The 17,180-nt window shown below is 35.9% G+C and overlaps 1 protein-coding gene across 2 annotated transcripts in view; it reads left to right on the forward strand.

Moving 5' to 3' along the window:
• Positions 1-17,180, forward strand: part of waplb (WAPL cohesin release factor b) — a 113,635-nt gene that overhangs the window by 7,261 nt on the left and 89,194 nt on the right. The gene's annotated exons all lie outside the window — the stretch shown is intronic.

Raw genomic sequence — 17,180 nt, forward strand, 5'->3', positions numbered from 1 at the left:
TTTGTGTTGACATACAGAGGAACAAAAAAGCATGTCAAGTAGCACAACGGTGCTATTTAATTTAATTATAAATACAAACACAACATGCATAATTGACATATATTATAAGACAGTGGTCCTCAACCACCTGATCAATTGGTACCGGGCCCTTCAAGAAATAATTCATTATTTTTGTTGTATGAATTATGTATATACAATCTTTTATTTTGAAATTCGCTTACATCTCTGTCACTTAAAAGCCCAAAATGTAACCCACAAGCAGCAAAATGAGTAAGAAACATACGTCTTTGGAAAGTTTTTTGCTAAGTGAAAAAGGCCAAGTGAAGGAAGCATGAACTGCCAAGGAATGGATCTGCAACTCAATTGTCAACAAATCAGGTGACTCCACCATGTCTGTGCAAGAAGATCAACTGATGCAGATCGCAAATGACTGAGGCCTTTTTAGGGGTCGTTCGCATATCGCATCTTTTCTACAGTGTGCTCGAGTTCGTTATTTCTAACAGCAATGTTTTGTCAGCTTGTCATCCTCTAAGAAAATGGTGGATGGTCACCTAGCAACCTACGAACCCCCACCCCCAGATTGCGGCAAAATTGTCACACGTTGACCGGTCAGCGGTGATAACTGAGGGGACCACTGCTGTGAGATACTTAACTATACGCATAAGACAGGCTAAACAAGTATTTTTACATGAGAGTGATCAATTATGTGCAGGATATTGTGCAAGAAAAGTATTAAGGGTGAATATTGTACAAAAGAGGTATTTGAGGTTTAATATTGTGCAAAAGAGTTATTAAAGGTTGAAGCAAGCAGTGCAACATGATTGTGGGACATTTATTTAGTCCTTGTAAGATGGACTTCAGATAAAATGTCAGGTGCATAAGAGAGAAGAGTGTTTCTACAGGTGGTTTGTCAAGCCCACTCACCTCTTTGAAGCACAATTTGAAATGCACATAGTTATCAAGAGACATGGAGTAATTAAGAAAGTGTCTAGTAGAAAAATTCTGTAGACAATTGGAAAAAAAAATAGCTTAACCCTTAAAGACCGAGACAGCCACCCGCAGCTAAAAATAAGTATTGTTCTTAAATGTTTAATAACTTTTGATTGCCTGATCCGATCCGTACAATTCCAAGATTGGCATAAAGAAGAGAATCTCAGCTTTCCAGCGCTGTAAACAATTCCACAGACCTTTGGAGGCTCCGGAATTAGTGTGGTTACGTCATCAAATTTTGACAACGCTGATTTGACAAAGAAACGCTTGTGGCTTGTATCTCCGGACAAACCAGACATGATACATACATTAATCCATTGTCCCTCCATGCCCAGATTGGTTCAAACTCGCTCTCTCTCTCAATCAATAAGCATAGGTTTCGCTTTGTGGACCAACAATCAGCTTTTTGAACAACCAGAGAAATAGGCGGTACATTTACGCACGGCTAAATAAAACGCAAAAACAAGTTTAGCATGAAATAATTCTCATACGAAGTACTTTTGCATGCACAACAGCACAAAAATGAGACAAAACAGTGACACAGCACAGACGAAGTGCTGGTCTTGCTGTTTTCAAAGGATGCAAATGAAGGTGCGGCTGTTTTATATTGATAAAATGGAGGCTTATATTGATAAAATAAGAATATAAAATATTAATAAATAAAAACTGCTTTATTCTTGCTGAAATGAAACAAATAAGACTTTTTTCAGAAATAAAAATATTTTAAGAAATACTATGAAAAATACCTTCCTCTCTTAAACAGAATTTGGGAAATATTTGAAAAAGCAAATAAAAAAAATTGGAGGGCAAATCATTATGACTTCAGCTCTACTTCCCAATTATACATTTGTTCTAATGTTCAAAAACCTTATTTGTTTTCTTTTCAGCTTTATTGGGCTATATCAGTTGTGTGCTGTCAGAGTTGTTCAGGTGCTTGACCTGTTTATCTCAACGAGATGCAAGAGTGCACTTACCACATCAAATAAAGCTGCCCTAGATTGCTCTTTTGTGGTTGTTTACTTGCCTGAACAATTCGAAGAACCGACTGTAATTGGGACTAAATTTCACTTTGTCTATTTTTTCTATAACTCATATAATCAAAAAAGCACGTGTTTGTTATAAAAAAAGTTTTTTTTGTAATATGCTGTTTTTGTGGTTTTGTCAGCTGTTTCTTGCAGTCTCTGACCAAATAGTTTTTTTTCTTCTCCACTTTAGATGTGAGCAGGAGCACTGATAATGTCTATTTCTGTTTATATCATGTAGAGCTTCTGGTCGATCTTCTGCATTTTTTTACCAGGGCAAAATCATTCAAATGACTGTTTGCTGTTCTTGGGCTTTTGATTTAGTGTAAAGTTTTTAGTTGTTAGAGGTACATTTGAATACCGTATTTGGGGAAAAGAAATTCTAGCTTTATATATATATATATATTCTGGGATGTTGTTGATAACAAAAGTACCCGAGTGTGATTTTGATCTGGTACATCCTTAGCTGGTTTAGACCTGTCATGGACAGCTGACTGACTGACAAAGCATCTTGTGGTTTGCTCATGTTTTGAATTTTGGTGCAATATTTCAATAGAATTAGATTTTGTTATCAAGTGAAATCTCCTTGAACATATTGTAATCTTTGAACTGCAGTGTTGTAACAAAAATTGCATCTGCATTTATACAAGCTTTAATCCATTTGTATAGTTTTTTGCTCAAAAATGAAAGTATTAAAGTATCAGAACAATAAAAATGCAATATACAAATTTTTGTTTACATTTAGTATTGGGACTGGGCGATTAAAATCGGTATTGATATTTATTGACCAAACACCATTGTCAATTTCGATTAAAAAAGATTTGGCATAAAGCGCTATAGTTTTATAAAAATGTGGCTGCTGAGCACGCACCTTGGAAGCAATGCCAATGAGCTTAGAGCGCACAACTTGCATGACGCGCTTATGGGAGCGACGTGCACATGTTGTACAAGCCGCGCGCACGTGAACCACGCACATTTTCCAGCCGCATCTAGTTGAAAACATCTGGGGCCTCATGTACGAAGACTTGCATTGAATTCATACCAAAGCATTGCGTACGCACAAAGCTGTAAATGTGCGGAACGCGGAATCCCCCGCATATTCTCTTTGTACATCGGAATTAACGTGAAACTGATTGCATGTGCACGAGCGCAAAACCCCTCCCCCTAATAAATATGCTAATGACTCTACTTTGGCAAAACCAAATGAAAAATCAATGGCAAAAGCAAGCAAAAAGAGAAACTTTGAACAGAATGTGAATTGGTGGTGCTCCTATCGGAGGAACCGCAGAAAAACTGTGTTATTTGCAGGTTTGTCCTCGGGAATTCATAACAAAAGAAAAAAAATAGAGTGGGAGAGTTAGCAGCGCACTTTGAGTGAATTAAAAAAGAAATAGTTCGATTTAAAGTGTAAAAATTTTGTGGTGTATCTAGGCTAAGTGCAAATAGCACACCTCGTTGGAATGAGCTAGTTGAGTGATTTCCACCCGTTTGATCGACAGAGACAACAAAACTAAAGAGAGCGCACATCAGCAGCGCGAGTGACGTAGCTCGTAAAGCGCATGGCAACATGTTTTGACAGTATCATTTATGAACCCGGTTCGAATCCAGCGTCTGATGAACTCATTCTTTTTTTCCCCATTACATATCAGATTTTGCCTACTCTTCATCACGAGGAAGACAAGTAGGAATCATTAATTTAAGTGTTTGTATTATGTTAAGTGCATTTGAGCATCACAATTTTATTTGCAAATTTATTGAATGGAAATTTCCGATTCACGTAGCCTCTGCAAATTCATCTTCAGATGGCACCTTTATAGAAATGTGCGTGCAGTCGATCAATACGATTACATTGGGAAAACCGGTGATCGCTGCAAGTTGCGCATTAATGTTTGGCTTGTCAACTGTATGGTATGGAAACCTTATATACCTGCTAGACATACAGATGATCCCGTACCATACAGCTGCCATTGCATGGCTCAAAGATACTTTTAGTGTGCAATTTAACACAATTGGCTCTAGGAGACGCCAACGTAAATAAAACAAACAAACAAACAGAAGAAATGAACGTATGCTAGACATAAAGTTGGCGTGGACCAACGCACATTCTCACGTTCATTTCATCGTTAGTAAATTCAAATGTGAGCATGAAACCTGGCGTATGCAAAGTTTTTACGCAGCGTGCGTGCTTACGCATGCGTACGCAGCGTTGATGCATGTGACCCCTAAACTTTTCCGAATGTTGCGAGCGAACCGCGATTCATGCAAGTAGAACTAACCAATCCGCTTCACGCTTTGTATGGAATAAACACATTTCAGTCACAGCAGACTAATTATCTCAGGCGAACACAGCGCACCCATACACTGGAGTGATTCTAATTTTTCACGTGCTTGTCACTTCAGGTCAGAATAACAACACATGTGAAAAGGAGTGCCGTATAGCAGCAGTAAGGAGACTGTAAATAAAAATGGATGTAAGGATGTCACCAGAATGGATTTTTGGTTTCTTTTCTTGTGCTTCCCAGCCTCTAGCTCCCCATCTGAAAGGGTTTTTTAGTGGGTAAAATAGTCATCCAACTTCACAATCTGTAATGTTGCAGTATGTATTTGAATAATGATGGTTGCTTCCTTTACTTGAAAGCTCAGATTTGATTATCATAATTTGTGTTGTTGACAGAGTTTGAGGTGTACTGTATCATTATTATTCACACCTTAAAGTTTGCTTTGATTGTTCAGTGTTTACGCTTTACCGTTGCACACATGTTTTAACATTTAATTTATCAAGTTTAAGAGTCTCTTTAATACTTTGTATATTTTGTTTAAATATTTTTGTTTTTGACTATTAAAAATGTTGGTAATTAAATAAAAGTGGTTAAATAACCTATAATATCCTAATAATTCTAAATTGATTGTTAAAAATATTCAATAATTGTCTATATCAAATGATATGAAACATTACCTTGTGTTTTTTTTTTTGCAATATCGACCAGCCCTATTTATTTTCAGTATTTCATATCTATTTCTAATTATTTTTTTAAATAACTTTTTTTTTACAATGTTTAAAGACGACACAAACTAAAATGTTATTCAGTGTAATAATTAATGTAAAGTAATATTTAATAATTAATTAGTTAATAATAAAATACCTTTTATGAGGCATCTTTACTATAAAATTAATTTGATATATTAAGTGAATATTTAAAGATCACTCTTCAGCCCCAAATTATTTATGATATTTTTTCTGCTTTTCCCTCAAAACACTGGATTTTACACATTTGTCAGCAAAACATTTCTAAAAAGTGTATACATTATAAAATGTACTACGCTGAATAAACTATTTTGTAAGTGTGGGAATAACAGGTTAACTCGTAATACAGTATTATCACGATATCAACAATTCTGCAATATATTAAAATATTATGAGAAAACCCGTACACAGTATGTCACTATATTTGTATCAAATCAATCAAAAAGATATATATTATATTATATTATATTACATTGCATTACATTACATTAAATTGTATTATATTATATTATATTATATTATATTACATTACATTACATTGTATTATATCATATATAATATTAAATTATATTATATATTATAAGCTGTATTTTGTTGTATTATCAAAACATATATTTTATGTACAAGCGCACAGATGCCATACAAACTTGAAAATAATATAGTGCACTTTCTCTAAATTAGCTAGCTGCAACTCAGTTTTTTTATTACAAATGATGTGAAATACTTCTGTGTGAATATTGTTTGAAATGATGTGAATATTAATACTTAATAATAATTATTAATTTTGGAAAAAAATATTTAAGCTATGTGTTCTTGTCAAAATGTGAAATCAGAAATGTATTTCTCCTAATCTTTTCATAAATTCAATGTGAAGGTCAAGGGTTTCATTTTTACACAAAAAGATATTTAATATATTTTACAGTTATGTATGGGCGCTCGTTATTTGTGGGTATATATTCCTGCATTTACCTTATTATATTGTATTACCCAACCAATTGCCAAAAGAACATCCTGTCACAGTCTTCTTAATGGTGTTGTTAGGAGAGGACAGAAATATGGAAGTGAATGTGGGTGGAATTTCACATTTGTGTAATTGCAGTAATGTTGTTTGCGCAGTATAAATTTGTCAAAAAAAAACTTCCTTGAGGGCAACCGCGGCGTGAGTACTGTACATGGTCAGGACACCAGTCTTACAGGCTGTAGACTTGTGTAAGACCCTGCTTAATATCGCAGTAATAGATACGGTGGACTGACTCTTACAACAACAGCCTGGAGCTCCCAGCAGACCAAGAAATGAAAATCTTTAATTGGCCCAAACTCTATTTTACATTTCCTCCGCATAATTGCTTTTTCAGGTTGGTACTCCTCCAGGGTCTTGCAAATCATTTGGCTGACTAAGTAATCAATGAGGTGAAGTTGGGGAAACTTTCAGAACACTGACACCCGTCAACGGGCCGTGTTAATATGAGGAGAACACTTAGACGCCATTGGAGCATAGCATCTGGACAGGCCTTTGTGAGCTGCTTATCTCATTTAGAAGCACGACACACACAACTCATCACCTTGTCTGGAACCACTAAGGGTCTTTTATGATAATGCATGCTGATGAGGGACTGTTCCTGAGACACTTGAGTTATGCTGCAAATTTAAATTCTGCTTGGATCAACCTATTTATCAAAATGTAAATGTTTATGTTCAGATTGTTCTCTAGACAGCAGAACAAAGCCTGTATCTGTGGTTGCCAGAATGATTGGTAGAACTTAAAGGGGTGGTCCGGAATGTAATTTTAAGGCTTGGTTGTGTTTATAAGATGCAAAGCAATGTGTGCTCATGTTTCACTTGAAGGAAATCACATTATTTTTTCATAAATCTCACTTTGATTATATACAGCTACTCGACTAACATGAAAACGACTGATATATTTCCTAGTTCCTCTGAAAGGCCCTCCCTCAAGAGGCTCTGATTGGTCATCTGTCATAATGTGCTGCTATTCGCAGATCGGCTTTACGTTACGCCCGTACAAGCACGCACTTTTCTGCTGTATAAACAGTCAGTCAACCTCATGGCTGCTCTCTAAAATAAAATTTGACAAGTGTCTGTTACGAGTGAAAATGGGGTGCGGCTCCTTTTATCTGTGCTTGAGCAGCGCCTATTTGAGGTGACGTGTAAGAAGTTTTGTGCACGAGCAGAGGAAATCTGCGCGGAAGCAAAGAGATTCGTATGCTCACATGCTAATACATAAAAGCAATCTCGTAACATATATATATTTATACACAATATGTAAGACATTGACTAGAAGTCTACATTAGAAATTGTAAAATAAAGGTCTCAAGTTGGAGATGCAGCCTTTGCTTTATTTTTCTCCCAGTAGATCAAGGCTGTGTTTTTAGGAATTTTGGGATTAAAAAAAAAGTTTGGTGATTACTGGCCTATATTGATCAAAGATGTCTATGCACTCATAATAAAATAAGACAAAAAAAAAAAAAACTAGAGATTCTCACTAGAGTGGTATCTTTTCAAAACGTATTATTATGTACACTTCCTATTCTTAAATGTACATTTAAATCAGGCCCATTTTCCTAAATCACAGATGACAAAAAAAAAAAAAAAAACGGTCATAAAAGTGGACTTGGTGAATTTTTCACTGAAGTTTTGATTTGATTAATAAATCAAAAGCAGTGTTTTATTCCTAATCAAAACATGCTTCATCTACTTCAGGGATATTTTACCATTTTTTGCAACTATTGTCTCAAATACACACAAAACACAAAATCCACTCGACAATTCAATTCGAGAGCAGCAAACCCATTTCATAGGGTTTTAATTATCCTAACAAAGTGTTGTAAAATTGTATATTTTTTCTTGATTCGGACATTTTTTTATCTGTAAATTGTATTTTAACCATGTAATAAAAGAAATAAAAACAATCTCATTTTGCTGATGATTATTAAGCATTATTAGGAAATAACTTTAAATAAAAATAAGATCAAGCGATGGTACAACATGACGCCTGAGGCTGGTTGCATGCAGATATGTGAAGACTTGAATCTACCTGCTTTTTCTGTTATTGACTGTATGTCTGTGAAGCTGCTTTGATGCAGTGTGCATTGATTATATAAGCGTCATTAAAAAAGGTGACTTTTGCTGATTTTTGGTGACTTTTTTCAGATTAGAATGCGTTATGAAACTGTCCAGTCTTAAAAAAAAAAAACACTTTCTTGAAACACTAGTATAGAAACTGGCAATCAAAAAAGAAAAAACCCTCACATGCGAAGGATAGACCTTTAATTCCTCTTTTGATTTGTTGCATGATTCATGTTATGTCTTGTAAGACAGCATTAGCTAGGTCAAATTGTACCTAGTAAATTGTTGCTTTGGTGCTTCTCTTGTCTGAAAATGTGATGTAATAAGCACATGAAGATATAACCAAGTTCAGTAGCATTAAACATCTAAATATTCTAACCATGTCATTGTGCCAAATCATTTTTGACAAAAAAGCACAAGCACTACTTTTTTTAAGTTTTAAAGGGGTAGTTCGTTGAAAAAATGAAATTTTGTCATTGCATTACTCATCATTGACTTGCTCCAAATAGGACAGAAAAGACAAAAAAAAAAATAGAATGTTGGAAATCTTTTACCATTGACAATAGGAAAAATAATTACTACGTTTCTAAATAATTAACGTTCTCTTAATATAAATTTTATATTATGTGTAACAAAACAAAAACTCAGGCAGTATTTTATTTATTTATTATTTTGTTAGTTTTTTGCATCACTGGTGTGATATTTGGTGTGTACACATGCCAGAAGAGGGTATATGCTTAGTTTTTCACTCATTGCATTAAAATTCAGTGTTTCCTATAGGATTCTTTTCAGCGGTGGGGGCAGGCCTTTTACACAGATCTTCCAACTACTCATGCCGTTATTTCAATTAAAAAATGCCGTGAGCACAGTATTACAAGTCGAGATTGCATTCATGTAATACGAGCATGCGAATTTCTTTGCTTGGGCGCTGATTTTTTCTATGCACAAAACTTTTTACGCTGTCAAATATACACTGCTCAAGCACCTATTATGTTGTGCGCTCACAAATAAATACTGCTGAAGTGCGACTTAGGCCCCGTTTACACTGTCAGGTCTTGATGCCCAATTCCGATTTGTTGCCTATATCTGATCTGTTTGCCTGTCTGTTCACACATTGTTTTAATTGTGACACAGATCCAATTCATGCGTTTACTCTTGCCATACAATTTACGTTGTAGCGCATGCATAAAAGGCAGACTCTAGCATTTGTGCCATGATGATATGTATAATCCATTTATAAATAATATTGTTTTGTTTGCGTCTAACTATCCACACAAAATAGTCTTATTGTTTTGTTGCTGTCGTAACATGGATATTTTCTCAAGTTGTCATTAAATGTGGAGCTAACAAATTACTAGATAAAATAAGAATTTAATCGGTTGTCATCAGTTAAACAAGCTGAGTCCTTGCCAGAAGCGGCCCGGACTCTACACACAGACTCGGGCCAGATATGGTTAACAGGAATCATCACAAACGGATGTGCGCGAGCGAGCGAGCTGCGGGCCATACTCGGCCCGGATAACACTTGCCGATGCCGAGTGTTATCAGCCGAGCTCAGGCTCTAGATATGTTATGGTATGGTATGGCCCTGGTGTGTGTGTGTGTGTAGTTAAAGATGTAGCTTTTGCCTGTGTGCGCAGTGCTGCGCACTGGTGTTGGAAAGAATAAAGTTGTTCTAAGTGAAGCCGCAGTGCGTGTATTAATAGCGACAAAAAGTGAAAGTTACAAAACGAAGTTTGCCCATTTTTAAAATGATTTTGAGGCGGAGGTGGGAAAGGGCTGTCGTCGCAGCTTGCACTTATCGTTCATGTGCTGTATGATGTCCTCCACCATTCAGAGGAATGTATGGGTACGAGAGAGGTCTCAGGTCTGGTAGGAGCAAATTGTGGCGACTGACCACTTTCCTCTGATGTTGTTTACAGCGTCGTCATCTCCACACACGCTCTTCCTTATGTCATTTTACCGCGGAGAAGCACTACATTGTCGCAAGTTTAATGATGTACAGACCGAAATGCCTCAAATCCGATCTGCCTGTATACATGACAGTCGCATTGTCACATATCCGATCTATATCTGATTTATTTCCACATATGAAGGAGGCCTAAAACCGATCTCTGTATATCCGAATGCATGCGTTTTTTTCCGTGTTTACACGGTCATAGAACAGATCCGATCTGTGTCGCATATGAGCCAAAAGATTTGGCTCGGTTGATTTGCTTGGTATATTTATAAAAAGCTGGGCTATTCGATTGGCAGCCCGTAAAGGCCGAACCGGGCCCCCAAGGCAATTTGTTCAGGCCCTCCAAATAGTGCAACCAAGACATAAAAAAAAAAATTAGTTTAGTGGAAAAACGGCCGCTATAGTTATAAAGTGACATACGTCTGTTCAATATAGCACAAGCTGCAGAAGCTGTGCAGAGTGCGATTCACCATAAGCGAGTGGCACGAGCAGGGGATTCAATGATTAGACGAGTTCACCATTAACTGTGCTTAATTCGTCAAAGTTAATTAATCGTAAAGGCTTCTAAACGCCACATTTCTGTGGCACTGAATGGAAAGAAACTGCTGCAACTAAACCAAGTTATGCCAAGTTGTCAACTCTGCACACCGAGGCTAATACGCACACATGCAAAGCGGATTAACTAACGCAGCGGCCGTTCCCATATCACGTCTTTTCCTCTTTCAAGTTTGTTATTTCTAATGTAAGAATATATGACAATATGCACGCACAAGCGGAGCAACGCGCTTGTGTCTTTCCAGGCGCATGCAGTAGAAAACATCTCACAGTGAAAGTTGTGCGTGCCTTTCAGTACAATGCCAACAAAAGATATGTTAGACAAATTAATATTAAAATGATTATATATGTATGAACGCAGATGGCAACAACAGTTAATCCAAATAGCTACTTGCCTCATATAAAGCTTTAAATTACTCTAGACGTGATAACGGTGAACCCATGATTATTTTTCAGACTATAAAAACGTACAACCAAAATCTATAATTGTTGCATCCCTAATTGTAATGCATTTTGAAAAATAATATATGAATGTGTTTGAATGTAGAAGAGACCTACTTCAGCAAAGCACTGCTTTTGTTGTGATCTGAAATACAACATTGTCATATGTTTGTAAAAAAGAAAGTGTATTGTACACTGCACTGATATTAGCAGTTTCAAAATACAATATATTCACATTTTAATGTAGATAACGCCAACGTGGGTCTCTTATGGAGGACAAATACAGCATATGGGCTCTTATATGAAGTTTTATCACTTGTATAGCAAGTCATTTCTCTCCGGCCCTTCGTTTGGGATGAACGGCCCCTGTGACAAACTAATTGAATAGCCCTGTTCTAATATATCTAAATGAATCTAAATAAAGTTGTTCAGTGATAAAACGCGCTTGACGATATGAAAAGGAAAACTTCAAATCTTGAAAAGGAAATGTCCAAATGGACGAAGCATTCTTAGAAGAGAACTTTTGTATGACTACATCTTTGTGTTTTCAAGGGTCCTAAGAATTAGCTTTATCTTAAGTATAGTTGGTATTAGCTGGAAGAAGAGGCTTAAATCTCTCAGAATGCGGAAAATAAGTGACCCGTGGTGGTCAGAGGACAGGACGGATTAGAGATGACCCTGGCGGCGATAAGACACCGTCTGAAGTAGAGCGGGGGAAGGAACCAGGACTTGTTTGACTTTTTGCTGGTTGAGAGATTGAAATTTGTCAATTCCCTGTCTGAGTGGCTTTATAAGAGCCGCCAAGTGGAAAATATCTTTTTCTGTCCTCTTCCAGTAATGTATCTGTTCAAATGTCAGAGGAGGCTCTTGGATCCAAGCATTCATTTATATAAAAAGAAATGTTAACAGGATTTGTCCGAATGCTGTTTTATATTGACTTTTTAAGAAGTATTAAGGACACCATGAAATCAAAATTGACAGTTCTCTTATTTTTTTTCATTTATTTAATAATTCATTTATTTATTTATTTATTTATTATAGTTTGCAGTTGGAATGGAATATTGCAGATTTAATCATAATTGATTTATCTAATTGTCTGAAACTATTTTAATTGCTTTGTGTGTGTGTATATTGTTTAGGGTTGCGCGATTAAGACACATGCAATTTTCTCTTGCACTTGTTTTTCAACATTTGTATCCAATAGATTTTCTCTGGCAATGAGCCAAAATGAATGTGCAAACTCACTTTCTGACATTAGACGACATTTAATGAAAAACAGAAATGCAATGTTACTAGGGGTGAGAATCTTTAGCGACTTCACAATCTGATTCCAATTCAGAGAGTCATGATAAGAGTTTGGACTTCCTATGCTTTTGATTATGATAGGAATCCATTTGTGACAGTACTGCTATTTTAAAAATGATTACAAAGAGCAGTTATAACGAACAAACAGTTCCTTTTCCAAGAAGAGAGCATTACATTTTTGGATAGTTTGTTTATAACCTTTAAACAAAGGATAGTTGTGTTTTTACGCCTGGTTATTCTCATTTTGACACTGTGTAGTCACGATAAGCATGAGTAAATCATTCTGGTGTGCATAGGGCTTAATATTGTTGACCACAATTTTTGCTGTATTAAAGGGTACCTAGTTTACCCCTTTTTAAAGATTTAATATTAATATTATGGTTCTTCTGCGTGTGCCAGTTTAGGTTCAGTCAAAACATAATTCAGATTTGTGTTAAAAAGTGTTATTTTGAGGGCGTGTACACAGCTCGGTGTTTTAGGGGCGTGTTGCTTTACATGAACATTTGTTTTGACTCCCTGCCCAATTTAACAAGGGATTTGTGTTTGGCAACAGACAGGCAGACAGAGAGAAGCAACATGAGTGAGAGGACCAGCATTCAGCTGTACATGTATGACTCAAACACAGACCAACAGAGCCAGCCAGCTGTGTGCTAGTTCAAAGTTCTGAGCTTGTACACTGAGACTAATAACCACCCACACTGAATTAACTTTGACTGAGTCAACGGATGCGCCACATGGCGCACGAGACGCGCACATTCGCATGTTTATGAAACTATTCAGATGGTGCTCTGTGGTGAGGCAGAAACATGAACCGTATCCTGAGTCGTCGCTGGGCACCGCGGATAGCCGCCCACTTGAAGCGCTGTGGTGTGTACCCTGAAAATGTTGCGCGTCGCCGAGCAGAGCTTCTGTTGTGCGATCTGCAGGCAAGTTCGTTATTTTATTTTTAATGGAGGGACGCGCACGTGAGGCAACTCGCTCGCACTTCCCAGCTGCACCTAGTTAAGATGACGGAACTTCTGTGACCGCGAGAAATGCATACAGCTAAAGTTTAAGAAAGACGCAATGAAACGTACACATATTTGCAAAACCACCTAAAGTTACAAACAATAAGAGCAATCATGTGGTGAATGTTGATCTTGTGTTGAGCCCAATGAGCCTTACATTTAAAAATAGAGCAAGGGTATTCTTTTGGGGATTGCTTTGATTCACACGCTGAAAGTGGCAGACAAGAAACAACAAACTGATCCTAGTTATGCCATTGTCGATCAATATTGCTGGGCAGGGGGACCACACTCTTACGGCAAGTTGCGGTCGATCTAAAAAACGTTTTAATTGGTCTACCGTTTTATGTTGTTAAATTGAAATAAAGGGCTGGGTGTGTTTATATCACCCCAATCTGACGATCTATACACTATACATACACGCATGTCTGTCCAAACAGCTTGAAAAGTAGATTTTTCACCCTAGGTGCCCTTTAAATAGGACTGAAAAACAATTAGCATTTGTTTGTGTAATTAAATGATACTTCAAAAAAAAAAAAAAGAAGGTTAAATGAGGAAACATAATGCAAATTGCCTTTTGGATTATATATGTATATACTTCATGTAAACAAGGTGGTCCCCAACCTTTTAATCACCTAGGACTGGTCAACGCTTGATAATTTTATTGTGGTGTACGTAGATTGCTATGTGAAAATCAACTGACATTTTCACAAAACATTTCTACAACTCTAATATAAGTTGTATTTATGGAGAAAATGGAAAAAGTGCTGCAGTGCTTGTGTGTTCTGTGTTTGGTAATTAGTCTACTGAAATGTGTATATTCCATTTAAATATGAAGCTGATTGGTCAGTTCTTGTCAAGTGACTCGCGGAACTGAGTGCGCCTGGAAGGCACGTCGTTCTCAGTAAGCGCATGTAAGCGGCACACTTCCATTGGAAATAACGAACTTGCATTCGAAATAGATGACGCCCATCATTTGGCGATCTCCAGCAGTTGATCTTCTTGCACAGAAATGCTAGATTGACCAGATTTGTTGATAAATGGGTTGTGGATCCATTCCAGGGCAGTTTGTGGTTGCTTCACTGGGCATTTTAATTTTCGCAAAGAAACTTTACAAATGCATCTGTTTCTTACTCATTTTGCGAGTTCGTGGGTTAAAATTTGGTGCTTAGGTGACTGAGATGTAAACGAGAGAATACAGTCATTTTTCAAAATAAAAGATTATTCACACTTGATTATAAATAAAACGGAAATAATTCATGGTTTCTTGTGCGGCCCCTTACCAATTGTTCCATGTCCCGGTACCAGTCTGGGCCCCAGTGCTTTGAGACCGCTGGTTTAGACCACATTTTTGTTCGTATATTGAAGTCTAGTGGTAACCATACCCAGGGTTCTTACGGGTGCTGGAAATCCTGGAAAATGCTTGATTTTTAATATATTGTTTTCAAGGTTAGAAAAGTGCTTTGATTTTGGACAAAGTGCTTGAACCTGCTTGAATTTGAGTTTGCAGGGCTCAAAATTGTGACTGTTTTGATTGCATATTCGCACGATTTTATCTATGTGACCTCAAAATATATTTGGGAGCATATGTGCGAGTGCATAAATTGTTGACGGTTTTCAGTTTTCATTGCAAAATGTTCACCGCATGTGCGTATTTTATGGAGCTAATAATAAGCCAAAACAATCTGAATTTGAAGTGTGTTCAACTGAATTATTAACAATTGTAAGTTAATAATACTGATTACAAGCTATTAGAAATGTTTTGAATTTGTATTTCTTAACTTGATTATTGAACATCTGAAGTTTAAGACAACTTAATTTTTTAAGTCCGAATTTTAAAGAACTTCAGATTTTTTTGGTTCTGAATTCAAAGACTCCAGATATTGGGAATGTAAAAATACAGTTTTAAGTTTTTAAGAATTCTAATTAATACAATTGAAATTCATATTGTTTTGGCACTGTTAGCTTCATGTGTATTTAGGAGACATTCACCCTTAATGCATCTTTGCACCTGAAATACCAATCCAATGACTGTAAAAACAATAACAATGCACATGAAATATCATGAACGACTAGTCATGAAAGTTTGGTACTACACACAAACAAAATCTGACTGTAAGCTTATTTCGTGAGATATAAACTTTAAGTAGAAAGGGACCAAACTTAAAAACATCCAATAACTGAACTTTTTATATTTATTTACTTATTATTTTATCATTTTTGGGTGAACTATCCCAATAAATCTATGCTCGAAAGTACTCAAGAATTTAAGTTGAAATGTCATATTGTGTTTTTTAAAATGGCACAATAGAACGTGCCATAAATGTGAAAGTACATACAACATATATAAACGTAAATAACTGTGGTTATTAGGTGCTGGAAAAGCATACAAATGCACGTTGTAAGTGCTTGAAAAGTGCTGGAGTTTGAAGTTGGAAAAGAATCTTGCAAACCACAAAATGTCACTGCATTTTTTTTCTTACTTTTTTCTTCTGTACTATTAAATTTATTCATACTTCATTCTGACTTAGTGGTTGGTCACAGTATGTTTATTTCAGTGAAATGTCAATGGCAAAAATATCCACTGTTTGCCTTTAATACTGTAGTGATGTATAAAAAGCAAACTTTACACAGAACTGGCCTTTAATATGATTCCTTTCACAGATGTGTAAGGCAACTATTTTTGTTCGTAATATCAATCTCTGTCAGGTCACGTTTCCTTAAAGCAAAATCTTGTACTAATAATTAATGATGAATTCTTCACAGCCTGTCAGTGAGTCTCCATTGATTGGCATTTTCGTACTTTATAGACTTAATATCAGGTGTGGTAAACCCTTTTATAGGTTACATCATTCTTTTAAGATTTTATTAAAATTCAATCTTTGCTTCGTTTCATGACTATAACCGCTTTGCATTGTTATAAGCACTTATTTAGGTTTTTTTTTATTTAATCAAAGTCTGTCAGAGGTGATGGCGACAGCTTGTTTTGTCATTTTCCTCTTTACAATCAAATGAATAGGGAATGTTCTGAATTACCAAAGTGGTGATTTAACTGAAATTGTGTAAGTGCTCTTGTGTAATAGATGTTTTTTAAAGTTAACAGCGTCTCTGAAACACTTCCTTTGGTGTAGAGCTCAATAGGGATTTTGTATGTTGTTGTGGATCCATTTCAAACCAACTTTAGTGTTTTGCCCCATTTCATAACTCAGTAGATTTATATATAGACATAATTACGGTTATTGGTGTGAAAGTGAACACATAGAAGAATGATAAATAATGAGTGCTGTCTGACAGACTATAGTGCAGATGATGTTATGACTGCAGAGGTGTGATTATTGCTTTGAAGATGTCTAGAAATGTGTTGACATAATCTTCTGGCCTGTGTTTGACTAGTCATGAAATCAGAGAAAATGATGAAATGTAGCTGCGCTTGGTTTAAACCTGATCATATAAGAGATGTTTTATATAAGGATAGAAAATACATTTATGTTGGCAATACATTTTTTTCTCAATACCCTTCCAGTTATCAAATGCTTTTGCCGACTGAAAGATTGTATTTGCTTTGTGTAAGTATTAGAGCTGCACGATTCTGGCTAAAATGAGAATCTCGATTTTTTTTTTTTTTTTTTTTTTTTTTTGCTTAAAATAAAGATCACGATTTTTTTGCGATTCTGTTTATGTAAAATAAAGGTATGGTAAAAACAAACATATGGCACAGGATCGATAATAATATTATGTGTAGTTCTACTGGTTTTATAAATAATTCTATTCTATTTATTATTCTGATGTTGAAT

The sequence above is a fragment of the Danio rerio genome, chromosome 12, assembly GCF_049306965.1.
Source record: "Danio rerio strain Tuebingen ecotype United States chromosome 12, GRCz12tu, whole genome shotgun sequence".
Taxonomy (NCBI): Eukaryota; Metazoa; Chordata; class Actinopteri; order Cypriniformes; family Danionidae; genus Danio; species Danio rerio.